The sequence below is a fragment of the Ranitomeya variabilis genome, chromosome 2 (assembly GCF_051348905.1).
Source record: "Ranitomeya variabilis isolate aRanVar5 chromosome 2, aRanVar5.hap1, whole genome shotgun sequence".
Taxonomy (NCBI): Eukaryota; Metazoa; Chordata; class Amphibia; order Anura; family Dendrobatidae; genus Ranitomeya; species Ranitomeya variabilis.
Genome location: NC_135233.1, coordinates 545,229,342 through 545,256,239, shown reverse-complemented (window position 1 = coordinate 545,256,239; position 26,898 = coordinate 545,229,342).

Genomic DNA, 26,898 nt, shown 5'->3' with positions numbered 1-26,898 from the left:
GCAATGTGAGTGGCAGCAAGTGGCTGGCTGATACACCACAAACTAAAAGGACTGAGGTATGTCCACTTTGTGAGATTTTCAATCTCACTTTTATTGGGGGGAGACTGAACCCAGACTCAGGCCCTGTGTATTTTACAACGCAATGTGAGTGGCAGCAAGTGGCTGGCTGATACACCACAAACTAAGAGGACTGAGGTATATCCACTTTGTGAGAATTTCAATCTCACTTTTTTTGGGGGGAGACTGAACCAAAACTCAGGCCCAGTGTATTTTACAATGCAATGTGAGTGGCAGCAAGTGGCTGGCTGATACACCACAAACTAAGAGGACTGAGGTTTATCCACTTTGTGAGATTTTCAATCTCACTTTTTTTTTGGGGGGGGAGACTGAACACAAACTCAGACCCTGTGTATTTTACAAAGCAATGTGAGTGGCAGCAAGTGGCTGGCTGATACACCACAAACTAAGAGGACTGAGGTTTATCCACTTTGTGAGATTTTCAATGTCACTTTTTTTTGGGGGGGAGACTGAACCTAAACTCAGGTCCTGTGCATTTTACAACGCAATGTGAGTGGCAGCAAGTGGCTGGCTGATACACCACAAACTAAGAGGACTGAGGTTTATCCACTTTGTGAGAATTTCAATCTCACTTTTTTTTGGGGGGAGACTGAACCCAAATTCATGCCCTTTGTTTTTTACAACGCAATGTGAGTGGCAGCAAGTGGCTGGCTGATACACCACAAACTAAGAGGACTGAGGTTTATCCACTTTGTGAGAATTTCAATCTCACTTTTTTTTGGGGGGAGACTGAAACAAAACTCAGGCCCAGTGTATTTTACAATGCAATGTGAGTGGCAGCAAGTGGCTGGCTGATACACCACAAACTAAGAGGACTGAGGTTTATCCACTTTGTGAGATTTTCAATCTCACTTTTTTTTGGGGGGGGCGAGACTGAACACAAACTCAGGCCCTGTGTACTTTACAATGCAATGTGAGTGGCAGCAAGTGGCTGGCTGATACACCTCAAACTAAGAGGACTGAGGTAAATCCACTTTGTGATAATTTCAATCTCACTTTTTTTGGGGAAGACTGAACCCAAACTCAGGCCCTGTGTATTTTACAACGCAATGTGAGTGGCAGCAAGTGGCTGGCTGATACACCACAAACTAAGAGTACTGAGTTTTATCCACTTTGTGAGATTTTCAATCTCACTTTTTTTTGGAGGGAGACTGAACCTAAACTCAGGCCCTGCGTATTTTACAATGCAATGTGAGTGGCAGCAAGTGGCTGGCTGATACACCACAAACTAAGAGGACTGAGGTATATCCACTTTGTGAGAATTTCAATCTTACTTTTTCTGGGGGGAGGATGAACCCAAACTCAGGCCCTGTGTATTTTACAACGCAATGTGAGTGGCAGCAAGTGGCTGGCTGATACACCACAAACTAAGAGGACTGAGGTATATCCACTTTGTGAGAATTTCAATCTTACTTTTTCTGGGGGGAGGATGATCCCAAACTCAGGCCCTGTGTATTTTACAACGCAATGTGAGTGGCAGCAAGTGGCTGGCTGATACACCACAAACTAAGAGGACTGAGGTATATCCACTTTGTGAGAATTTCAATCTCACTTTTTTTGGGGGGAGACTGAACCTAAACTCAGGACCTGTGCATTTTACAATGCAATGTGAATGCCAGCATGTGGCTGGCTGATACACCACAAACTAAGAGGACTGAGGTATATCCACTCTGTGAGAATTTCAATCTCACTTCTTTTTGGAGGGAGACTGAACCTAAAGTCAGGCCCTGTGTATTTTACAACGCAATGTGAGTGGCAGCAAGTGGCTGGCTGATACACCACAAACTAAGAGGACTGAGGTATATCCACTTTGTGAGATTTTCAATCTAACTTTTTTGGGGGGGAGACTGAACCTAAACTCAGGCCCTGTTTATTTTACTACGCAATGTGAGTGGCAGCAAGTGGCTGGCTGATACACCACAAACTAAGAGGACTGAGGTATATCCACTTTGTGAGAATTTCAATCTCACTTTTTTGGGGGGAGACTGAACCAAAACTCAGGCCCTGTGTATTTTACAATGCAATGTGAGTGGCAGCAAGTGGCTGGCTGATACACCACAAACTAAAAGGACTGAGGTATGTCCACTTTGTGAGATTTTCAATCTCACTTTTATTGGGGGGAGACTGAACCCAGACTCAGGCCCTGTGTATTTTACAACGCAATGTGAGTGGCAGCAAGTGGCTGGCTGATACACCACAAACTAAGAGGACTGAGGTATATCCACTTTGTGAGAATTTCAATCTCACTTTTTTGGGGGGGAGACTGAACCAAAACTCAGGCCCAGTGTATTTTACAATGCAATGTGAGTGGCAGCAAGTGGCTGGCTGATACACCACAAACTAAGAGGACTGAGGTTTATCCACTTTGTGAGATTTTCAATCTCACTTTTTTTTTGGGGGGGGAGACTGAACACAAACTCAGACCCTGTGTATTTTACAAAGCAATGTGAGTGGCAGCAAGTGGCTGGCTGATACACCACAAACTAAGAGGACTGAGGTTTATCCACTTTGTGAGATTTTCAATGTCACTTTTTTTTGGGGGGGAGACTGAACCTAAACTCAGGTCCTGTGCATTTTACAACGCAATGTGAGTGGCAGCAAGTGGCTGGCTGATACACCTCAAACTAAGAGGACTGAGGTATATCCACTTTGTGAGAATTTCAATCTCACTTTATTTGGGGGGAGACTGAACCCAAACTCAGGCCCTGTGTATTTTACAATGCAATGTGAGTGGCAGCAAGTGGCTGGCTGATACACCACAAACTAAGAAGACTGAGGTTTATCCACTTTGTGAGAATTTCAATCTCACTTTTTTTTTTTTGGGGGGGAGACTGAACCAAAACTCAGGCCCAGTGTATTTTACAATGCAATGTGAGTGGCAGCAAGTGGCTGGCTGATACACCACAAACTAAGAGGACTGAGGTATGTCCACTTTGTGAGATTTTCAATCTCACTTTTTTGGGGGGGACACTGAACCCAAACTCAGGCCCTGTGTATTTTACAACGCAATGTGAGTGGCAGCAAGTGGCTGGCTGATACACCACAAACTAAGAGGACTGAGGTTTATCCACTTTGTGAGATTTTCAATCTCACTTTTTTTTTGGGGGGGGAGACTGAACAAAAACTCAGGCCCTGTGTATTTTACAATGCAATGTGAGTGGCAGCAAGTGGCTGGCTGATACACCACAAACTAAGAGGACCGAGGTTTATCCACTTTGTGAGATTTTCAATCTCACTTTTTTGGGGGGGAGACTGAACCCAAACTTAGGCCCTGTGTATTTTACAATGCAAAGTGAGTAGCAGCAAGTGGCTGGCTGATACACCTCAAACTAAGAGGACTGAGGTATATCCACTTTGTGAGAATTTCAATCTCACTTTTTTTGGGGGGAGACTGAACACAAACTCAGGCCCTGTGTATTTTACAATGCAATGTGAGTGGCAGCAAGTGGCTGGCTGATACACCACAAACTAAGAAGACTGAGGTTTATCCACTTTGTGAGAATTTCAATCTCACTTTTTTTTTTGGGGGGGGGGGAGACTGAACCAAAACTCAGGCCCAGTGTATTTTACAATGCAATGTGAGTGGCAGCAAGTGGCTGGCTGATACACCACAAACTAAGAGGACTGAGGTATGTCCACTTTGTGAGATTTTCAATCTCACTTTTTTTGGGGGGACACTGAATCCAAACTCAGGCCCTGTGTATTTTACAACGCAATGTGAGTGGCAGCAAGTGGCTGGCTGATACACCACAAAACTAAGAGGATTGAGGTTTATCCACTTTGTGAGATTTTCAATCTCACTTTTTTTTGGGGGGGGAGACTGAACACAAACTCAGGCCCTGTGTATTTTACAATGCAATGTGAGTGGCAGCAAGTGGCTGGCTGATACACCACAAACTAAGAGGACTGAGGTTTATCCACTTTGTGAGATTTTCAATCTCACTTTTTTTGGGGGGAGACTGAACCCAAACTTAGGCCCTGTGTATTTTACAATGCAATGTGAGTGGCAGCAAGTGGCTGGCTGATACACCTCAAACTAAGAGGACTGAGGTATATCCACTTTGTGAGAATTTCAATCTCACTTTTTTTGGGGGGAGACTGAACCCAAACTCACGCCCTGTGTATATTACAATGCAATGTGAGTGGCAGCAAGTGGCTGGCTGATACACCACAAACTAAGAGGACTGAGGTTTATCCACTTTGTGAGAATTTCAATCTCACTTTTTTTGGGGGGGAGACTGAACCCAAATTCATGCCCTTTGTTTTTTACAACGCAATGTGAGTGGCAGCAAGTGGCTGGCTGATACACCACAAACTAAGAGGACTGAGGTTTATCCACTTTGTGAGAATTTCAATCTCACTTTTTTTGGGGGGGAGACTGAAACAAAACTCAGGCCCAGTGTATTTTACAATGCAATGTGAGTGGCAGCAAGTGGCTGGCTGATACACCACAAACTAAGAGGACTGAGGTTTATCCACTTTGTGAGATTTTCAATCTCACTTTTTTTTGGGGGGGCGAGACTGAACACAAACTCAGGCCCTGTTTACTTTACAATGCAATGTGAGTGGCAGCAAGTGGCTGGCTGATACACCTCAAACTAAGAGGACTGAGGTAAATCCACTTTGTGATAATTTCAATCTCACTTTTTTTGGGGAAGACTGAACCCAAACTCAGGCCCTGTGTATTTTACAACGCAATGTGAGTGGCAGCAAGTGGCTGGCTGATACACCACAAACTAAGAGTACTGAGTTTTATCCACTTTGTGAGATTTTCAATCTCACTTTTTTTTGGAGGGAGACTGAACCTAAACTCAGGCCCTGCGTATTTTACAATGCAATGTGAGTGGCAGCAAGTGGCTGGCTGATACACCACAAACTAAGAGGACTGAGGTATATCCACTTTGTGAGAATTTCAGTCTTACTTTTTCTGGGGGGAGGATGAACCCAAACTCAGGCCCTGTGTATTTTACAACGCAATGTGAGTGGCAGCAAGTGGCTGGCTGATACACCACAAACTAAGAGGACTGAGGTATATCCACTTTGTGAGAATTTCAATCTTACTTTTTCTGGGGGGAGGATGATCCCAAACTCAGGCCCTGTGTATTTTACAACGCAATGTGAGTGGCAGCAAGTGGCTGGCTGATACACCACAAACTAAGAGGACTGAGGTATATCCACTTTGTGAGAATTTCAATCTCACTTTTTTGGGGGGGAGACTGAACCTAAACTCAGGACCTGTGCATTTTACAATGCAATGTGAATGGCAGCATGTGGCTGGCTGATACACCACAAACTAAGAGGACTGAGGTATATCCACTCTGTGAGAATTTCAATCTCACATCTTTTGGGGGGAGACTGAACCAAAACTCAGGCCCTGTGTATTTTACAATGCAATGTGAGTGGCAGCAAGTGGCTGGCTGATACACCACAAACTAAGAGGACTGAGGTATGTCCACTTTGTGAGATTTTCAATCTCACTTTTTTTGGGGGGACACTGAACCCAAACTCAGGCCCTGTGTATTTTACAACGCAATGTGAGTGGCAGCAAGTCGCTGACTGATACACCGCAAACTAAGAGGACTGAGGTTTATCCACTTTGTGAGATTTTCAATCTCACTTCTTTTTGGAGGGAGACTGAACCTAAAGTCAGGCCCTGTGTATTTTACAACGCAATGTGAGTGGCAGCAAGTGGCTGGCTGATACACCACAAACTAAGAGGACTGAGGTATATCCACTTTGTGAGATTTTCAATCTAACTTTTTTGGGGGGGAGACTGAACCTAAACTCAGGCCCTGTTTATTTTACTACGCAATGTGAGTGGCAGCAAGTGGCTGGCTGATACACCACAAACTAAGAAGACTGAGGTTTATCCACTTTGTGAGAATTTCAATCTCACTTTTTTTTTTGGGGGGGGGAGACTGAACCAAAACTCAGGCCCAGTGTATTTTACAATGCAATGTGAGTGGCAGCAAGTGGCTGGCTGATACACCACAAACTAAGAGGACTGAGGTATGTCCACTTTGTGAGATTTTCAATCTCACTTTTTTGGGGGGGACACTGAACCCAAACTCAGGCCCTGTGTATTTTACAACGCAATGTGAGTGGCAGCAAGTGGCTGGCTGATACACCACAAACTAAGAGGACTGAGGTTTATCCACTTTGTGAGATTTTCAATCTCACTTTTTTTTGGGGGGGGGAGACTGAACAAAAACTCAGGCCCTGTGTATTTTACAATGCAATGTGAGTGGCAGCAAGTGGCTGGCTGTTACACCACAAACTAAGAGGACCGAGGTTTATCCACTTTGTGAGATTTTCAATCTCACTTTTTTGGGGGGGAGACTGAACCCAAGCTTAGGCCCTGTGTATTTTACAATGCAAAGTGAGTAGCAGCAAGTGGCTGGCTGATACACCTCAAACTAAGAGGACTGAGGTATATCCACTTTGTGAGAATTTCAATCTCACTTTTTTTGGGGGGAGACTGAACACAAACTCAGGCCCTGTGTATTTTACAATGCAATGTGAGTGGCAGCAAGTGGCTGGCTGATACACCACAAACTAAGAGTACTGAGTTTATCCACTTTGTGAAATTTTCAATCTCACTTTTTTGGGGGGCGGAGACTGAACACAAACTCAGGCCCAGTGTATTTTACAATGCAATGTGAGTGGCAGCAAGTGGCTGGCTGATACACCACAAACTAAGAGGACTGAGGTTTATCCACTTTGTGAGAATTTCAATCTCACTTTTTTGGGGGGGAGACTGAACCAAAACTCAGGCCCAGTGTATTTTACAATGCAATGTGAGTGGCAGCAAGTGGCTGGCTGATACACCACAAACTAAGAGGACTGAGGTTTATCCACTTTGTGAGAATTTCAATCTCACTTTTTTGGGGGGAGACTGAACACAAACTCAGGCCCTGTGTATTTTACAATGCAATGTGAGTGGCAGCAAGTGGCTGGCTGATACACCACAAACTAAGAGGACTGAGGTATATCCACTTTGTGAGAATTTCAATCTCACTTTTTTTGGGGGAAGACTGAACCCAAACTCAGGCCCTGTGTATTTTACAATGCAATGTGAGTGGCAGCAAGTGGCTGGCTGATACACCTCAAACTAAGAGGACTGAGGTATATCCACTTTGTGAGATTTTCAATCTCACTTTTTTGGGGGGGAGACTGAACCCAAACTCAGGCCCTGTGTATTTTACAACGCAATGTGAGTGGCAGCAAGTGGCTGGCTGATACACCACAAACTAAGAGGACTGAGGTATATCCCCTTTGTGAGATTTTCAATCTCACTTTTTTTGGGGGGAGACTGAACACAAACTCAGGCCCTGTGTATTTTACAATGCAATGTGAGTGGCAGCAAGTGGCTGGCTGATACACCACAAACTAAGAGGACTGAGGTATATCCCCTTTGTGAGATTTGCAATCTCACTTTTTTTGGGGGGAGACTGAACACAAACTCAGGCCCTGTGTATTTTACAATGCAATGTGAGTGGCAGCAAGTGGCTGGCTGATACACCACAAACTAAGAGGACTGAGGTTCATCCACTTTGTGAGATTTGCAATCTCACTTTTTTTGGGGGGAGACTGAACACAAACTCAGGCCCTGTGTATTTTACAATGCAATGTGAGTGGCAGCAAGTGGCTGGCTGATACACCACAAACTAAGAGGACTGAGGTATATCCACTTTGTGAGAATTTCTTTTTCACTTTTTTGGGGGGGAGACTGAACCCAAACTCAGGCCCAATGTATATTACAACACAATGTAAGTGGCAGAACGTGGCAGATATACGACAAATTAACAGAAGTGACGTATATCCACTTTGTGACATTTTGAATCTCCCTTTTTTTGGGGGGAGACAGCACCACAACTCAGGCACAGTGTGTAGCACAAAACAATGTAAGTGGCAGAAAGAGGCTGGAAGATATCTGACAAAAATCCAAGGACTGTAGTGCGATTTCAATCTCCCTACAATGATCTCAGGACAAGTATGGCAGCAACAAAAAGGACTGCTGCAGCACACAAATGTGTGGACAAATAAACAAGATAACTGCAGAAAGGAGCAACAGGATTTTTGCTTTTAAAAAAGCCCTTCTTCTGACGAAGCTGCAGCAATCTCTCCCTATGCTAAGGTCGGCAGAAGTAAGATGGCGGTCGGCATGCACACCCCTTTATACCCCCTGTGACGCCACAGAAAGCAAGCCAATCACTGTCATGCCCTTCTCTAAGATGGTGGGGACCGAGACCTATGTCATCACGCTGCCCACACACTGCGTCCTCCTTCATTGGCTGAGAAATGGCCCTGAACGTGTCATACGAAACGCGACTTTGGCGCGAAGATCACCGACCGCATGGCCGATCCCACACTGGGATCGGGTCGGGTTTCATGAAACTCGACTTTGCCGAAAGTCGTCGATTTTTCAATTTGTCCGATCCGTTTCGCTCAACCCTATATTAGAGTGGTAAGAATGTCACGTGAAGCTAGAAATAGCCCTACAACTGGAAAGCCGGACTTATACTACCATTCAAAAGTTTAGGGTAACATAGTAACATAGTTATTAAGGTTGAGGGAAGACTTTAAGTCCATCTAGTTCAACCCATAGCCTAACCTAACATGCCATAACATGTTGATCCAGAGGAAGGCAAAAAAAAACCATGTGGCAAAGAGAAAGCTCCACACTGGGGAAAAAAAATCCTTCCTGACTCCTCATATGGCAATCAGACTAGTTCCCTGGATCAACGCCCTATCAAGGAATCTAGTATATATACCCTGTAACATTATATTTTTCAAGAAAGGCATCCAGTCCCCTCTTAAATTTAAGCAATGAATCACTCATTACAACATCATACGGCAGAGAGTTCCATAGTCTCACTGCTCTTACAGTAAAGAATCCGCGTCTGTTATTATGCTTAAACCTTCTTTACTCCAGACATAGAGGATGCCCCCTTGTCCCTGTCTCAGGTCTATGATTAAAAAGATCATCAGAAAGGTCTTTGTACTGTCCCCTCATATATTTATACATTAACATAAGATCACCCCTTAGCCTTCGTTTTTCCAAACTAAATAGCCCCAAGTGCAATATCCTATCTTGGTGTAGAAAAGGCCGGAGCAAGCCATACCCCTCCCCCCACGGCATAGGCGAAGGCCTGCATGACAATGGGGGGGAGAGGGGTAGGTAGTATGGTAATGAGTGGGGGGGAAGGTTCTGGCCCGAGGGTATATGGGAATTTGGGGGAGGGATCTGACACTTCCCGCTCTTACAGGATCGTGAGCAGACATACCTGAAATGTCTGGCATTGACGCGATCCTTGAGGGCCTCAGGGCGGCGGCAGCGTTACATCTCCCTGGTTGGTTGCAGGCGCAGGTGGCCCACATCATGTCGGACGGTGCAGGGCCGTCCGGCGCTGCAGCACCGCTGGAGCGGCGGTCTCGGAGGACGCGGCCCCCCGGACGCCTTTCACCAGACTCCGGTCAACGAGCCTCCCGAAGGCGCAGGAGCCCCTCGCGGGACCCTCCAGGCCGGGCGCCGGTAAGATCAGCGGCTGCGCGGTCCCGGCCTGGGAGGAATCCATCTGCCGGTCGGGGCTCAGCGGCAGTTGTGAGGCCTACACCTCGCAGTGCAGCGGGGGCGGGGCTTCGGCGCGCTGGGCAGCGTCTGGGGCCTGTTGGAATGGGAGGCCGCAGCGGTGAGGCTCCTGCCGCGCGGCCTGCCTCGGCCACATCTGGGAGTGCGGCGGTTACGGCGAGTGACGTCGGGGCGGGCGGCCCGAGGCTGGATGGATCCGGGCTGGCCCTTCCTTCAGCGGCGGGGACCTCTCCTGCATCAGGTCGGCAGGATAGCGTCACGGCGGTGGCGGCTGGCGCTGGGGCGGACGCGAGTTTGTGTGCTGCCAGCTCATCCACGCAGGCACCATTCTCCTCTGTAAGACAGAGTCTGGCCCCCTTATCTGCTGTGCCTGTACCTGGACAGGGCACGCAAGAAGACATCCTGGGGCTTCACCATAAGTTGGATTCGGGCGGATCTTTCGTGGACGCGGCGAGCCAGGGAACGTCTGGATGCCAGCACTTCGGCTGGGGGGACCACAGATCCCTTGCAGCCCGGTGAGTATATGTCTGTGTCGGGTCTGTGTACACCTAATATGGCATCGCCCGCTGTCATGGGTAGTCAGGTGGTTGGTAGTGTTGAGAGGGTGGCGGGTGATGCGGGTTCAGCGGGGGTTCATGAGCTTTTGGGTAGCGTGCAGGATTTGTTATCCAAGTTAGAGCAGAGTATGTCCGCTCAGAGACATTTAGGGGCTTGGTTGAGCCCGCAGGTGGGGGCTTTTGGGGCAGTGGTGGCGCCAGTAGCGGCGCCTGCACCGATATCGGTTTCAGTGCAGACGGAAAAGGAGAAAGAGTGTAGGGTGCATTTAGATGATAGGGCTCACAGCGAAGTTTATGTGTGTTTTGAGGGCCCGTTAGGGGCGCATCTTAAAAAGGAAGTTAAGGAAAAGATTGTGAAGGACGAATATGTTGAAATATTTTCGTTACTTCCGTTAGAGAAATTTAATTTGGATAAGAAAAAGAAAGATGAGGGTAAGAAAGAAGAGGAGGAAAAGTGGCGGTGGCGCTTAATTCCTCAGATGTTTGCTAACTGGCTGCAAGCCTTTGCCATTCTGACTAGTGTGATTGGAGAAAAGGCGCCCGAGAATTGCTCGGGTCTGTTCTGTTACTTGGATTCTATTAGTGAGGCTCATAGGGTTTATGGTGGTCAGGCGTGGCTCAGGTATGACGAGCAGTTTAGACATAGGAAAGTGGTTCGGCCGGCAATTCGCTGGGATCAGAAAGATATCGGGCTATGGCTGCGTGTGGTGGCGCAGTACAAGTTCGGCAATCCCTTTCATGAGGGGGCTGGAGTTTCCGGCCAGGGTTTTCAGTCTGGTACCTCAGGGTCCTCTGGTTCCACTAGTCAAGCAGGGGTTCAAAAGTTGGGTGTCTGCTGGCAGTTTAACAAAGGCCAGTGTAGATTCGGGGTCAACTGCAAGTTTAAACACTTGTGTTCCCACTGTAGCGGCTCCACACACGGGGCGGCAAAATGTTTTAAAAAGGGTAGAGGGAAGTCCGGAAGCGGTAATATCCATGGGGGTGAAACCGGTGATGTGGGAAAAGATGGTCCCTTATCTAAGTAGATATCCAGATAGGGAAAAAGCGGAGTTATTGTTGTCAGGTTTTCAAGAAGGTTTTGTAATCCCGGCCCCTTCGTTTGATGTTCCTTGTGTTAGGAAGAATTTGCGGTCGGCTTTGTTACACGCTGATGTGGTTTCCGAAAAGTTGCGGAAGGAGATTGCGTTGGGACGGATGGTGGGCCCGTTTGAGTCACCGCCTTTTGTGGACTTGGTGGTTTCCCCTTTGGGGGTCATGCCTAGAAAAGAGGAAGGGAAATTTCATTTGATTCAGCATCTGTCTTATCCTAGAGGTATGTCGGTTAATGACGGGATTGACCCTGGCCTTTGCTCAGTGGTTTACGCGTCTTTTGACATGGCGGTAGAATGGGTTCAAAAATCTGGAAAAGGGGCTCTGCTAGCTAAGACAGATATAGAATCCGCTTTTCGTTTATTGCTGGTTCATCCAGATAGCGTTCGGCTGCTGGGTTGTTTTTGGGAGGATCGCTTTTTTGTTGATAGGTGTTTGCCCATGGGGTGTTCGCTATCTTGCGCGTTGTTTGAGGCATTTAGTTCCTTTTTGGAGTGGGTGGTTCGTGATGTTTCGGGTTGGGATTCTGTCATTCATTATCTGGATGACTTTTTGTGCGTCGGCCCAGCTGGGTCGGACCGTTGTAAGACGACTCGGAGTTCCGTTGGCTCCGGGTAAAATGGAGGGCCCGAGTATGTGTTTGTCTTTCCTTGGTATCGTAATCGATACCATTCAGTGGGAGTTCAGGTTGCCCATCGACAAAGTTGTGAGTTTGCGCGAGGAGGTGCTGCGGGCTTGTCGTTTGCGGAAGTTGTCATTAAGGGAGTTGCAATCGCTCCTTGGAAAGCTAAATTTCGCTTGTCGAGTTATGCCTATGGGCAGAGTTTTTTCTAGGCAATTGGCCATGGCTACATCAGGAGTTTGTGCTCCTCCTCATTTTGTGCGGTTGTCGGCTGACCATAAAGATGATTTGACGGTGTGGAGTAGTTTCTTGCAGAGCTACAATGGCCGATCGTTGTTACAAGAGGGAGTAATCGACAACGAGTCGTTGTAGTTGTTTACGGACGCGGCCGGGGGGTCAGGCTTCGGTGCGTATTTTCAGGGGCATTGGTGCGCAGCAAAGTGGCCGCCATCGTGGATTTCTTCTGGCTTGGTTCGGAATATCGCGCTTTTGGAAACTTTTCCTATCTTGGTGGCTGTGCATTTGTGGCAGCAGGTTTTTCGGAACAGGTGTTCGTTTTTACTGTGACAACATGGGGGTGGTTTGTGCGATAAACAATCTGTCGGCTTCGTCGCCCCCTGTTGTGCGTGTGTTGAGACAGCTGGTATTATCGTGTTTGAAATTGAACGCGCATATAACTGCGACACATGTTCCTGGTGCTCATAACTCCATTGCTGACTCTCTCTCTCATTCACAGTTCGAACGTTTTCGGTCGCTGGCTCCGGATGCGGAGGTCGTTGGGTTGGAATGCCCTGCAGAACTTTGGCTTGTGGTGTTCGAGACGCAGAGGCGTTGATCAAGTCGTCATTGGCTCCCAGAACGTGGGAGGCTTACCAGGCCACTTGGCTGGAGTGGGTGGAGTTGTTGCGGGCTGTTGGTTGTGGGCCAAGCGAGCAGGAGCAAGCTGGGGTGTTGTTGTCTTGGTTGAGTCGAGGAGGTGCAGCGGGTTAGTCTCCTGCTAAGGTGTCACGTGCTATGTCAGGTTTGGCATTTGGTTTTAAATTACGTGGTCAATCGGATTTAACTAAGATCTTTCTGGTGAAGCAAGCGGTAAAGGGTTTTCGGCGGCGGCCACGGCGCCTGGATGCCAGACGTCCCTTGTCTTTCAGCTTGTTGGAAAGTTTGGGCGGGGTTTTGGCTTCGGTCTGTGTTGGTTTTGAATTGCGTTTGCAGCGCCCCAGAGTCCTGGTCGTTGCAGTACTGATGCTCCGCCGCTAAGGGGGGCTAAGGTACATCTGATGGCACTGAAGGAGTTCACCTGACCAGGTATCACAGACACCAATACACTTCACAGTCTGGCCTCCAGGGGGAGCTAAGGGCGCTATGTATTAGGCCACTCCTCACAGTCTGGTAAAACTGGGGTTAGATAGGAAGTTAGAGAGAAGCTGACTGGGTTGGAGCCAGGCAACATCCTGTGGCAGAGGGTGTTGCAGGGGAAGATTCAGGGGGGTCTGTTGTGAAATTGGATTTTGGGCTCCCCCGGTGGCCACTGGTGGAATTGAACTGGTGTGCATCATCCCCTCTGTTCACCTGCTTCCATCAGGATGTGGGAGTCGCTATTTAACCTTGCTCCTCTGTCACTTCCATGCCGGTCAACATTGTAATCAGAAGCCTTTCTGTGCATGTTCCTGCTGCTAGACAACTCCCAGATAAGTTGGACTTTAGTCCTCGTTTGTTTTTGCATTTTGTTCCAGTTCACAGCTGTAGTTTCGTTTCTGTGTCTGGAAAGCTCTTGTGATCTGAAATTGCCACTCTGATGTTATGAGTTAATACTAGAGTCTTAAAGTAATTTCAGGATGGTATTTTGATAGGGTTTTCAGCTGACCATGAAAGTGCCCTTTCTGTCTTCCTGCTATCTAGTAAGCGGACCTCAATTTTGCTAAACCTATTTTCATACTACGTTTGTCATTTCATCTAAAATCACCGCCAATATATGTGGGGGCCTCTGTCTGCCTATCGGGGAAATTTCTCTAGAGGTGAGCCAGGACTATATTTTCCTCTGCCAGGATTAGTAGTCCTCCGGCCGGCGCTGGGCGTCTAGGGATAAAAAACGTAGGCAACGCTACCCGGCTACTGTTAGTTGTGCGGCAGGTTTAGTTCATGGTCAGTTTAGTTTCCATCCTTCCAAGAGCTAGTACTTATGTTTGCTGGGCTATGTTCTCTTGCCATTGAGAACCATAACAGTTTGACCGGCCCAAAAAGGGTTAAATTAATTGACAGAGAAAGGAGAGAAAAGAGAAGTCTGCTGAAGATTTTTTTTTTTTTTTTTTTTTCCCTTCCCTTCAGTTCTGAGTGTGCTTGTAATTGAATCTCTTGCAAGTCTGCCTATATTGCAGCCTTTCTCTCTCTCTCTCTCCTTCTAATCCTGGAATGGCTCTGTGTTCACCTGTTTAAAATGGATATTCAGAGTTTGGCTGCAGGTTTGAATAATCTCACCACGAAAGTTCAAAATTTACAAGATTTTGTTGTTCATGTTCCTATATCTGAACCTAGAATTCCTTTGCCTGAATTTTTCTCGGGGAATAGATCTTGCTTTCAAAATTTCAAAAATAATTGCAAGTTGTTTTTGTCCCTGAAATCTCGCTCTGCTGGAGATCCTGCTCAGCAGGTCAGGATTGTGATTTCCTTGCTCCGGGGCGACCCTCAGGATTGGGCTTTTGCATTGGCTCCAGGGGATCCTGCGTTGCTCAATGTGGATGCGTTTTTTCTGGCCTTGGGGTTGCTTTATGAGGAACCTCAGTTAGAGCTTCAGGCAGAAAAGGCCTTGATGTCCCTATCTCAGGGGCAAGACGAAGCTGAAATATACTGCCAGAAATTCCGTAAATGGGCTGTGCTTACTCAGTGGAATGAGTGCGCCCTGGCGGCGAATTTCAGAGAGGGTCTCTCTGATGCCATTAAGGATGTTATGGTGGGGTTCCCTGTGCCTGCGGGTCTGAATGAGTCCATGACAATGGCTATCCAGATCGATAGGCGTCTGCGGGAGCGCAAACCTGTGCACCATTTGGCGGTGTCTACTGAGAAGACGCCAGAGAATATGCAATGTGATAGAATTCTGTCCAGAAGTGAACGGCAGAATTTAAGACGAAAAAATGGGTTGTGCTTCTATTGCGGTGATTCAACTCATGTTATATCAGCATGCTCTAAGCGTACTAAGAAGCTTGATAAGTCTGTTTCAATTGGCACTTTACAGTCTAAGTTTATTATATCTGTGACCCTGATTTGTTCTTTGTCATCTATTACCGCGGATGCCTATGTCGACTCTGGCGCCGCTTTGAGTCTTATGGATTGGTCCTTTGCCAAACGCTGTGGGTATGATTTGGAGCCTCTTGAAACTCCTATACCCCTGAAGGGGATTGACTGCACCCCATTGGCTAGTAATAAACCACAATACTGGACACAAGTAACTATGCGGATTAATCCGGATCATCAGGAGATTATTCGCTTTCTTGTGCTGTATAACCTACATGATGTGTTGGTGCTTGGATTGCCATGGCTGCAATCTCATAACCCAGTCCTTGACTGGAAAGCTATGTCTGTGTTAAGCTGGGGATGTAAGGGGACGCATGGGGACGTACCTGTGGTTTCCATTTCATCATCTATTCCCTCTGAGATTCCTGAATTCTTGACTGAATATCGTGACGTTTTTGAAGAACCTAAGCTTGGTTCATTACCTCCGCACCGGGAGTGCGATTGTGCCATAGATTTGATTCCGGGTAGTAAATACCCTAAGGGTCGTTTATTTAATCTGTCTGTACCTGAACATGCTGCTATGCGAGAATATATAAAGGAGTCCTTGGAAAAGGGACATATTCGTCCTTCGTCATCTCCCTTAGGAGCCGGTTTTTTCTTTGTGGCTAAGAAAGATGGCTCTTTGAGACCGTGTATTGATTATCGGCTTTTGAATAAAATCACGGTTAAATATCAATATCCGTTGCCACTGCTGACTGATTTGTTTGCTCGCATAAAGGGGGCCAAGTGGTTCTCTAAGATAGATCTCCGTGGGGCGTATAATTTGGTGCGAATTAAGCAGGGGGATGAGTGGAAGACCTCATTTAATACGCCCGAGGGCCACTTTGAGTATTTGGTGATGCCTTTTGGTCTTTCAAATGCCCCTTCAGTCTTTCAGTCCTTTATGCATGACATTTTCCGTGATTATTTGGATAAATTTATGATTGTGTATCTGGATGATATTTTGATTTTTTCGGATGACTGGGACTCTCATGTCCAGCAGGTCAGGAGGGTTTTTCAGGTTTTGCGGTCTAATTCCTTGTGTGTGAAGGGTTCTAAGTGCATTTTTGGGGTTCAAAAGATTTCCTTTTTGGGATATATTTTTTCCCCCTCTTCCATCGAGATGGATCCTGCCAAGGTTCAGGCTATTTGTGATTGGACGCAACCCTCTTCTCTTAAGAGTCTTCAGAAATTTTTGGGCTTTGCTAACTTTTATCGTCGATTTATTGCTGGTTTTTCTGATGTTGTTAAACCATTGACTGATTTGACTAAGAAGGGTGCTGATGTTGCTGATTGGTCCCCTGCTGCTGTGGAGGCCTTTCGGGAGCTTAAGCGCCGCTTTTCTTCCGCCCCTGTGTTGCGTCAGCCTGATGTTGCTCTTCCTTTTCAGGTTGAGGTCGACGCTTCTGAAATCGGAGCTGGGGCAGTTTTGTCGCAGAGAAGTTCCGATTGTTCCGTGATGAGACCTTGTGCCTTTTTCTCGCGTAAATTTTCGCCCGCCGAGCGGAATTATGATGTTGGGAATCGGGAGCTTTTGGCCATGAAGTGGGCTTTTGAGGAGTGGCGTCATTGGCTTGAGGGGGCTAGACATCAGGTGGTGGTATTGACTGACCACAAAAATCTAATTTATCTTGAGTCCGCCAGACGCCTGAATCCTAGACAGGCGCGCTGGTCGTTGTTTTTCTCTCGGTTTAATTTTGTGGTGTCCTACCTGCCGGGTTCTAAGAATGTTAAGGCGGATGCCCTTTCTAGGAGTTTTGAGCCTGACTCCCCTGGTAACTCTGAACCTACAGGTATCCTTAAGGATGGAGTGATATTGTCTGCCGTTTCTCCAGAGCTGCGGCGGGCCTTGCAGGAGTTTCAGGCGGATAGACCTGATCGTTGCCCACCTGGTAGACTGTTTGTTCCTGATGATTGGACCAGTAAAGTCATTTCTGAGGTTCATTCTTCTGCGTTGACAGGTCATCCTGGAATCTTTGGTACCAGGGATTTGGTGGCAAGGTCCTTCTGGTGGCCTTCCCTGTCTCGAGATGTGCGAGGCTTTGTGCAGTCTTGTGACGTTTGTGCTCGGGCCAAGCCTTGTTGTTCTTGGGCTAGTGGATTGTTGTTGCCCTTGCCTATCCCGAAGAGGCCCTGGACGCACATCTCGATGGATTTTATTTCGGATCTTCCTGTTTCTCAGAAGATGTCTGTCATCTGGGTGGTGTGTGACCGTTTCTCTAAGATGGTCCATTTGGTTCCCCTGCCTAAGTTGCCTTCTTCTTCTGAGTTGGTTCCTCTGTTTTTTCAAAATGTGGTCCGTTTGCATGGTATTCCGGAGAATATCGTTTCTGACAGAGGAACCCAATTCGTGTCTAGATTTTGGCGAGCATTCTGTGCTAGGATGGGCATAGATTTGTCTTTTTCGTCTGCTTTCCATCCTCAGACTAATGGCCAGACCGAGCGGACGAATCAGACCTTGGAGACATATTTGAGGTGTTTTGTGTCTGCAGATCAGGATGATTGGGTTGCTTTTTTGCCTTTAGCGGAGTTTGCCCTCAATAATCGGGCCAGCTCTGCCACCTTGGTGTCTCCTTTTTTCTGTAATTCGGGGTTTCATCCTCGATTTTCTTCTGGTCAGGTGGAATCTTCGGATTGTCCTGGAGTGGATGCTGTGGTGGAGAGGTTGCATCAGATTTGGGGGCAGGTAGTGGACAATTTGAAGTTGTCCCAGGAGAAGACTCAGCTTTTTGCCAACCGCCGGCGTCGGGTTGGTCCTCGGCTTTGTGTTGGGGACTTGGTGTGGTTGTCTTCTCGTTTTGTCCCTATGAGGGTTTCTTCTCCTAAGTTTAAGCCTCGGTTCATCGGCCCGTACAAGATATTGGAGATTCTTAACCCTGTGTCCTTCCGTTTGGACCTCCCTGCATCTTTTTCTATTCATGTTTTTCATCGGTCATTGTTGCGCAGGTATGAGGTACCGGTTGTGCCTTCCGTTGAGCCTCCTGCTCCGGTGTTGGTTGAGGGCGAGTTGGAGTACGTGGTGGAAAAAATCTTGGACTCCCTTGTTTCCAGACGGAAACTCCAGTATCTGGTCAAATGGAAGGGATACGGTCAGGAGGATAATTCTTGGGTGACTGCCTCTGATGTTCATGCCTCCGATCTGGTCCGTGCCTTTCATAGGGCTCATCCTGATCACCCTGGTGGTTCTGGTGAGGGTTCGGTGCCCCCTCCTTGAGGGGGGGGTACTGTTGTGAAATTGGATTTTGGGCTCCCCCGGTGGCCACTGGTGGAATTGAACTGGTGTGCATCATCCCCTCTGTTCACCTGCTTCCATCAGGATGTGGGAGTCGCTATTTAACCTTGCTCCTCTGTCACTTCCATGCCGGTCAACATTGTAATCAGAAGCCTTTCTGTGCATGTTCCTGCTGCTAGACAACTCCCAGATAAGTTGGACTTTAGTCCTCGTTTGTTTTTGCATTTTGTTCCAGTTCACAGCTGTAGTTTCGTTTCTGTGTCTGGAAAGCTCTTGTGATCTGAAATTGCCACTCTGATGTTATGAGTTAATACTAGAGTCTTAAAGTAATTTCAGGATGGTATTTTGATAGGGTTTTCAGCTGACCATGAAAGTGCCCTTTCTGTCTTCCTGCTATCTAGTAAGCGGACCTCAATTTTGCTAAACCTATTTTCATACTACGTTTGTCATTTCATCTAAAATCACCGCCAATATATGTGGGGGCCTCTGTCTGCCTATCGGGGAAATTTCTCTAGAGGTGAGCCAGGACTATATTTTCCTCTGCCAGGATTAGTTAGTCCTCCGGCCGGCGCTGGGCGTCTAGGGATAAAAAACGTAGGCAACGCTACCCGGCTACTGTTAGTTGTGCGGCAGGTTTAGTTCATGGTCAGTTTAGTTTCCATCCTTCCAAGAGCTAGTACTTATGTTTGCTGGGCTATGTTCTCTTGCCATTGAGAACCATAACAGGGGTCACTGTCAGGGGTGGGATCCTGACAGAGGCCTAGCGAACAGAGAGAACGTTACGGGACCGCGCCTGCACGAGATAGCGGCGGTGCCCTAAGAAAGGACAAGAAGCGAGGTTTATTGTGCTGAGTGAGAAACGAGATCAACGCAACAAGGAGAAACACCAGTAGGAGTCATGCTGTAAGATGAGGCAACATCCTACTGAGGCGCGTAGCCGGTGGCCGGAACGCCGAGGAAGTATAGAGCTCCAGGCCTAACTTCAAACCTACGGCAGGACAGTCAGTTATAGGCGGGCTGTCTCACTCAAATCACCTAAGAAGACATAGGGGGCAACAACTGGAGAGGGGCAACACTAGGGTCCCGGGAGAGCTCCGAGCCTACCCGTCATACGGGTGCGTCCTATCCATATGATCTGGGGGACGAAGCAGAACATCATAATTGAGTTGTGAGGGAACTTCAGAAACAGACACAACAGTTGTGGGGACTATCCCGTAAGCACAGCAGGGGAGGACCACAACACACAAGCGCTAGAAGGTAGGCACAGATTTCCACCTGCAAAGGGAACTCTGGAGGTGCCATCGGACCGGCCGGACTTGCGCAGCCCGGTTAACCGTATTCCGGACTGAGGATCCTGGGGCCTTCAGTAAAGAGGTAAAGAGACTGCAACCTGGTGTCCTCGTTATTTACTGCGACCCGCATCAATACAGCATCACCACCCACACCTTTCATTGGGCACCCCTCAGCAGGGTCACGGACCGGGTCTAGCCACCGTGACAACCCCAGAGCAGAGACTCAGAGGCCCGGTACCGGGTACACCTCGGCCCTGCGGCAGTAGGGGCACTACACGTTTATTTTGGCTAGCTTTTTCTTTAGCCTTTTTTGGGGCATTGTGGGTTGGCGAGTTGGTTTCACCTAGTAAGAATGTTATGGGAGGCTTGTTGGCTCGGGACGTGTTTTTATCGGCAGGGAGGGTCGAGTTGTGGCTGCGGCGGTCTAAGTCTGATCAGGAAGGTAGGGGTAACAGGATCGTGTTAGGTTCGGTGTCGGGGTCGGTTATGTGCCCGGTTACCTGTTTGGCAAAATTTTAGGAATTGCGGCCTAGTGTGTGATCGGTCGTTATTATGCCATATGGATGGTTCCTTGTTGTCCCGGTATCAATTTACGGCGATTTTTAGAAAGGCAATTGGGTTGCTGGACCTAGAGGTGGGTGGTTTCGCTCCTCACTCTTTCAGGATTGGGGCAGCGACGGAAGCAGCGTTGGGGGGACTGGGGGTTCCGGCAATTCAGCGCATTGTAGGTGGCGTTCCGATAGATATCAGAGCTACGTGCGCCCGTAAATTGAGGTGCGTTTTGGCAGGTGGGGGCTGTATGGCCGTTGGTTTGGTTGTGTTGTTTTTGAGTTTCTGCTTTGTGTTTTTCAGGTTCCTCGCCTTTGTTGGTGTGGATTTTCGGCCATTCGTACGTCCATTGGGGAGCGCAGCGTGCCGACGTGCGGACCGAGGGGAGGCAATTGGGTTTTGATCGCGAGGTGGTGGTAATCCGTTGGTTGGTTTTTAGGGGGTTGGTATGGCATAGAGTTTTAAAGGAAATTAATGATAGTGTCCGGCTGGACAGGGCTCCAGATATTTTAGTATTGCACGTCAGGGGTAATGATTTGGGTGCCCGACCCTTTAGGGATTTGATAAAAGACATTAAGCAGGACTGTCTGCGTTTGTAGGTCCTGTACCCCGGTTTGACCATTCTTTGGTCGGAAATCATGCCGCGCAAACGGTGGAGGAACATGAGGTCATTGGACAAGTTGAACAAAGCCCGGATAAAGGTTAATCGGGCGGTGTCCGGTTTCGTGGCCAGGAATGGAGGTGTGGCGGTGTGACATTTTGAGCTGGAAAAAGGAGAAGGGGCCTTTTGGTTGGCTGATGGGGTCAATTTGAACGCGGTAGGAATGGACTTTTGGGCCCTCGCTATTTAGGAGGGCATTGAGCAGGCCATATTTTTTCGGTGTGGTGGGGTCTCGGGCCTTTGAGGGGTTCAAAGGGCCTCTCGTTGTGGCGGCTGGGGGGAGTCCTGGGAGTTGGTAAAAATTGGTTTTGGGGATCCATTTTGGCATATGGCTCCTCTGTGTTGGTGTTGGTATCTTTTGAATCTGGTGAATGGTGGTTGGGGAGTTCCGGCAGGGGTGGCTGGATCTCCTGGGATTTTTTACCGTGAACAGTGAACCCTCGTTTGGGTTTTTTGGTGCTCCCGAGCCAGGGTTTTGAACGGCTGGGAGTAAAGTTGGTGTTATGTACGTTCACGGTATGGGTTGTCAATCACCAGATTCTTGGGGCTCCGAGGACTCCTTCTAGCCTTTAAAATGTTATTATTGCTATGTTTAATAAAAAGGCTACTGTGGCCTATATCATTCCAAAGAATTAAGGTGGTCGTGTTTTTATTGGATATAGGAATGATAGCTGGGGGGCCACGGTTGGGAAAAAGATGTGTGGGGGGGTTTTACCGTGAAAGACTACCCTGTCGACAATACCAGGGTCATGCAGATCCCCCAGTCCTCTAATAACCTTGGTCACTCTTTTCTGCACCCGCTCTAGTTCAGCTATGTCTTTCTTATACGCCGGAGACCTGAACTGTACACAGTATTCTAAGTGTGGTCGCACTAGTGACTTGTATAGAGGTAAAATTATGTTCTCCTCATGAGCATCTATGCCTCTTTTAATGCATCCCATTATTTTATTTGCCTTTGTAGCAGCTGCCTGACACTGGCCACTAAATGTGAGTTTGTCATCCACCCATACTCCCAGGTCTTTTTCATTGACGGTTTTGCCCAGAGTTTTAGAATTAAGCACATAGTTATACATCTTATTACTTCTACCCAAGTGCATGACCTTAAATTTAGCCCCATTAAAGCTCATTTGCCATTTATCATCCCAAGCTTCTAGTTTACATAAATCATCCTGTAATATAAAATTGTCCTCCTCTGTATTGATTACCCTGCAGTGTTTAGTGTCATCTGCAAATATTGAAATTCCACTTTGTATGCCCCCTACAAGATAATTAATAAATATGTTAAAAAGAAGAGGGCCGAATACTGACCCCTGTGGTACCCCACTGCTAACCACGACCCAGTCCAAGTGTGCTCTATTATTAACCACCCTTTGTTTCCTGTCCCTGAGCCAGCTCTTAACAAACTTACACATATTTTCCCCTATCCCCATTATTCTCATTATATGTATCAACCTTTTGTGTGCCACCGTATCAAAAGCTTTTGAAAAGTCCATATACACTACGTCCATTCCGTTCCCTTGGTCCAGTCCAGAACTTACCTCTTCATAGAAATTGATCAGATTTGTCTGACAGGAACGGTCCCTAGTAAACCCGTGCTGATATTGCGTCACGAGGTTATTCCTCTTCAGATATAGCATCCCTTAGAATGCCCTCCAGGATTTTACCCACAGTAGAGGTTAGGCTTACTGGCCTATAATTTCCGAGTTCAGTTTTTGTCCCCTTTTTAATATTGGCACCACATTTGCTATATGCCAATCCTGTGGTATCCTGTTATTATGGACTCTTTAACCGCTTTACCCCCAAGGGTGGTTTGCATGTTAATGACCAGGCCAATTTTTGCAATTCTGACCACTGTCCCTTTATGAGGTTATAACTCTGGAACGCTTCAACGGATCCCAGTGATTCTGACATGGTTTTCTCGCGACGTATGGTACTTCATGAGAGTTGTAAAATTTCTTTGATATTACCTGCGTTTATTTGTGAAAAAAACAGAAATTTGGCGAAATCTTTGAAAATTTCACAATTTTCTAACTTTGAATTTTTATGTAATTAAATCACAGAGATTTGTCACCCAAAATACTTAATAAATAACATTTCCCACATGTCTACTTTACATCAGCACAATTTTGGAACCAAAATTTTTTTTTATTAGGGAGTTATAAGGGTAAAAATTTGACCAGCAATTTCTCATTTTTACAACACCATTTTTTTTAGGGACCACATCTCATTTGAAGTCATTTTGAGGGGTCTATATGATAGAAAATAACCAAGTGTGACACCATTCTAAAAACTGCACCCCTCAAGGTGCTCAAAACCACATTCAAGAAGTTTATTAACCCTTCAGGTGTTTCACAGGAATTTTTGAAATGTTTAAATAAAAATGAACATTTAACTTTTTTTCACAAAAAATTTACTTCAGCTCCAATTTGTTTTATTTTCCCAAGGGTAAGAGAAGAATTTGGACCCGAAAAGTTGTTTTACAATTTGTCCTGAGTAAGTTGATGCCCCATATGTGGGGGTAAACCACTGTATGGGCGCATGGGACAGCTCAGAAGGGAAGGAGCGCCGTTTGACTTTTCAATGCAAAATTGACAGGAATTGAGATGGGACGCCATGTTGCGTTTGGAGAGCGACTGATGTGCTTAAACATTGAAACCCCCCACAAGTGACACTATTTTGGAAAGTAGACCCCCTAAGGAACTTATATAGATGTGTGGTGAGCACTTTGACCCATTAAATGATTCACAGAAGTTTATAATGCAGAGCCGTAAAAATAAAAAATCATATTTTTTCACAAAAATGATTTTTTGCCCCAATTTTTTGTTTTCCCAAGGGTAAGAGAAGAAATTGGACCCCAAAAGTTGTTGTACAATTTGTCCTGAGTACGCTGATACCCTATATGTGGGGGTAAACCACTGTTTGGGCGCATGGGAGAGCTCGGAAGGGAAGGAGCGGCGTTTGACTTTTCAATGCAAAATTGACAGGAATTGAGATGGGACTCTTGTTGCGTTTGGAGAGCCACTGATGTGCCTAAACATTGAAACCCCCCACAAGTGACACCATTTTGGAAAGTAGACCCCCTAAGGAACTCATCGAGATGTGTTGTGAGAGCTTTGAACCCCCAAGTGTTTCACTACAGTTTATAAAGCAGAGCTGTGAAAATAAAAATTATTTTTTTTTCCACAAAAATTATTTTTAGCCCCCAGTTTTGTATTTTTCCAAGGGTAACAGTTAAAATTGGACCCCAAAAGTTGTTGTCCAATTTGTCCTGAGTATGCTGATACCCCATATGTGGGGGGAACTACCGTTTGAGCGCATGGCAGAGCTCGGAAGGGAAGGAGCGTCATTTGGAATGCAGACTTAGATGGATTGGTCTGCAGGCGTCACATTGTGTTTGCAGAGCCCCTAATGTACCTAAACAGTAGAAACCCCCCACAAGTGACCCCATATTGGAAACTAGACCCCCCCAAGGAACTTATCTAGATGTGTTGTGAGAAATTTGAACCCCCAATGTTTCACTACAGTTTATAGCGCAGAGCCGCAAAAATAAAAAATCCTTTTTTTTTTTCCACAAAAATTATTTTTTAACCCCCAGTTTTGTATTTTCCCAAGGGTAACAGGAGAAATTGGACCCCAAAAGTTGTTGTCCAATGTGTCCTGAGTACGCTGATACCCCATATGTTGGGGTAAACCCCTGTTTGGGCGCACGGGAGAGCTCGGAAGGGAAGGAGCATTGTTTTACTTTTTCAACGCAGAATTGGCTGGAATTGAGATTGGACGCCATGTCGCATTTGGAGAGCCCCTGATGTGCCTAAACAGTGGAAACGCCCCAATTATAACTGAAACCCTAATCCAAACACATCCCTAACCCTAATCCCAACGGTAACCCTAACCACACCCCTAACCCTGACACACCCCTAACCCTAATCCTAACCCTATTCCCCACCGTAAATGTAATCAAAACCCTAACCCAAACTTTAGCCCCAAACCTAACCCTAACTTTAGCCCCAACCCTAACTGTAGCCTTAACCCTAGCCCTAACCCTAACCCTAGCCCTAACCCTAGCCCTAACCCTAACCCTAGCCCTAACCCTAGCCCTAACCCTTGCCTTAACGCTAGCCCTAACCCTAACCCTAGCCCTAACCCTAGCCCTAACCCTAACCATAGCCCTAACCATAGCCCTAACCCTAACCCTAACCCTAGCCCTAAAGGGAAAATGGAAATAAATACATTTTTAAAATTTTTTAATTTTTCGCTAACTAAGAGGGTGATGAAGGGGGATTTGATTTACTTTTATAGCCGTTTTTTTTAGCGGATTTTTATGATTGGCAGCTGTCACACTGAAAGACGCTTTTTATTGCAAAAAATATTTTTTGCGTTACCACATTTTGAGAGCTATACTTTTTCCATATTTTGGTCCACAGAGTCAGGTGTGGTCTTGTTTTTTGTGGGAAGAGTTGACGTTTTTATTGATAACTAGAGTTGAGCGACTTTTACTTTTTTAGGATCGAGTCGGGTTTTGCGAAACCCAACTTTCTCAAAAGTTGGGTCGGGTGAAATCGGCCGATTATTGCGAAAAGTCGGGGGCCGACTGAAACACGAAACCCAATGCAAGTCAATGGGGAATCAAAGTCGGCAGAGAGTGGAGCACAGGAAAACACTTACAGTGCCCATTTTAATGCCAAAAACATAAATTCTTATTACTGAAGCTTGTCAATCTTAATTTACTTTATAATAATAGTTAGGAATTGAAAACTGGGGGTCATTTGGCTAAATTTGTGGGGGGGTAGGGCTGGCTCAAGTTTTTTGTTGGCCCAGGAAACGCGGAATACGTCACGGCAGTGGAGCAGGGAGAGGTAAGCATTTAAACTTTGCAAGTGCTGTGATCCTGAGCAAGAAGGAGGGGCCCACTCGTTCGCATTGGCACTGGCACAGGGCCCCTCAAAGTACGGCGTTGTGTATGACGGCGGGGGCGCCTCCCACCAGCAGAGACACTTTTGTGTACTATGAGGGGCCCTGTGCCAGTGACGTTGCCAACGAGTATGCCCCCCCACCTGATGAAGGAACCTGCACTTTCATCTGCACCTTCCTCTTTGTCCCCGTGTAAGGTGGTATAGTAGGCGGGAAGGGGAACCTGACTTTCAGCGGGGTCAGATTCTGGCTGTGTAGTGCAAGGAGAATGTAGTGGTCTGGGTCAATGTACAAGCAGAGTCATCTAGCAGTGGCTGGGCAATGGGCAGGATCACGAGGAAACACAGATATATGCCCAAATAATAAAGTAGGCTAAATGCAGTTCAAAACTGGTAACAGGACTAAACAGGCGGCATTGCTTTCTTCAGCGGAGGACAACTGTAATGAGAGGCTGGCAGTTAGTAGGCCCAATAAAGTAAGTAGGCTAAATGCAGTTCAAAATAGGTAACAGGAGTAAACTGGCGGCAGAGCTTTGTTCAGCGGAGGACAACTGTAAGGAGTGGCGCAGACAGACTTAGGGTGCTGTCACACAGTGGCACTTTTGTCGCTACGACGGTACGATCCGTGACGTTCCAGCGATATCCATACGATATCGCTGTGTCTGACATGCAGCAGCGATCAGGGATCCTGCTGAGAATCGTACGTCGTAGCAGATCGTTTGGAACTTTCTTTTGTCGCTGGATCTCCCGCTGTCATCGCTGGATCGTTGTGTGTGACAGCGATCCAGCGATGCGTTCGCTTGTAACCAGGGTAAACATCGGGTTACTAAGCGCAGGGCCGCGCTTAGTAACCCGATGTTTACCGTGGTTACCAGCGTAAAAGTATAAAAAAACAAACAGTACATACTTACATTCCGGTGTCTGTCCCCCGGCGTTCTGCTTCTCAGCACTGTGAGCGCCGGCCAGCCGGAAAGCGAGCACAGCGGTGACGTCACCGCTGTGCTTTCCGGCTGGCGCAGACACAGTGGTGAGAAGCAGAACGCCGGGGG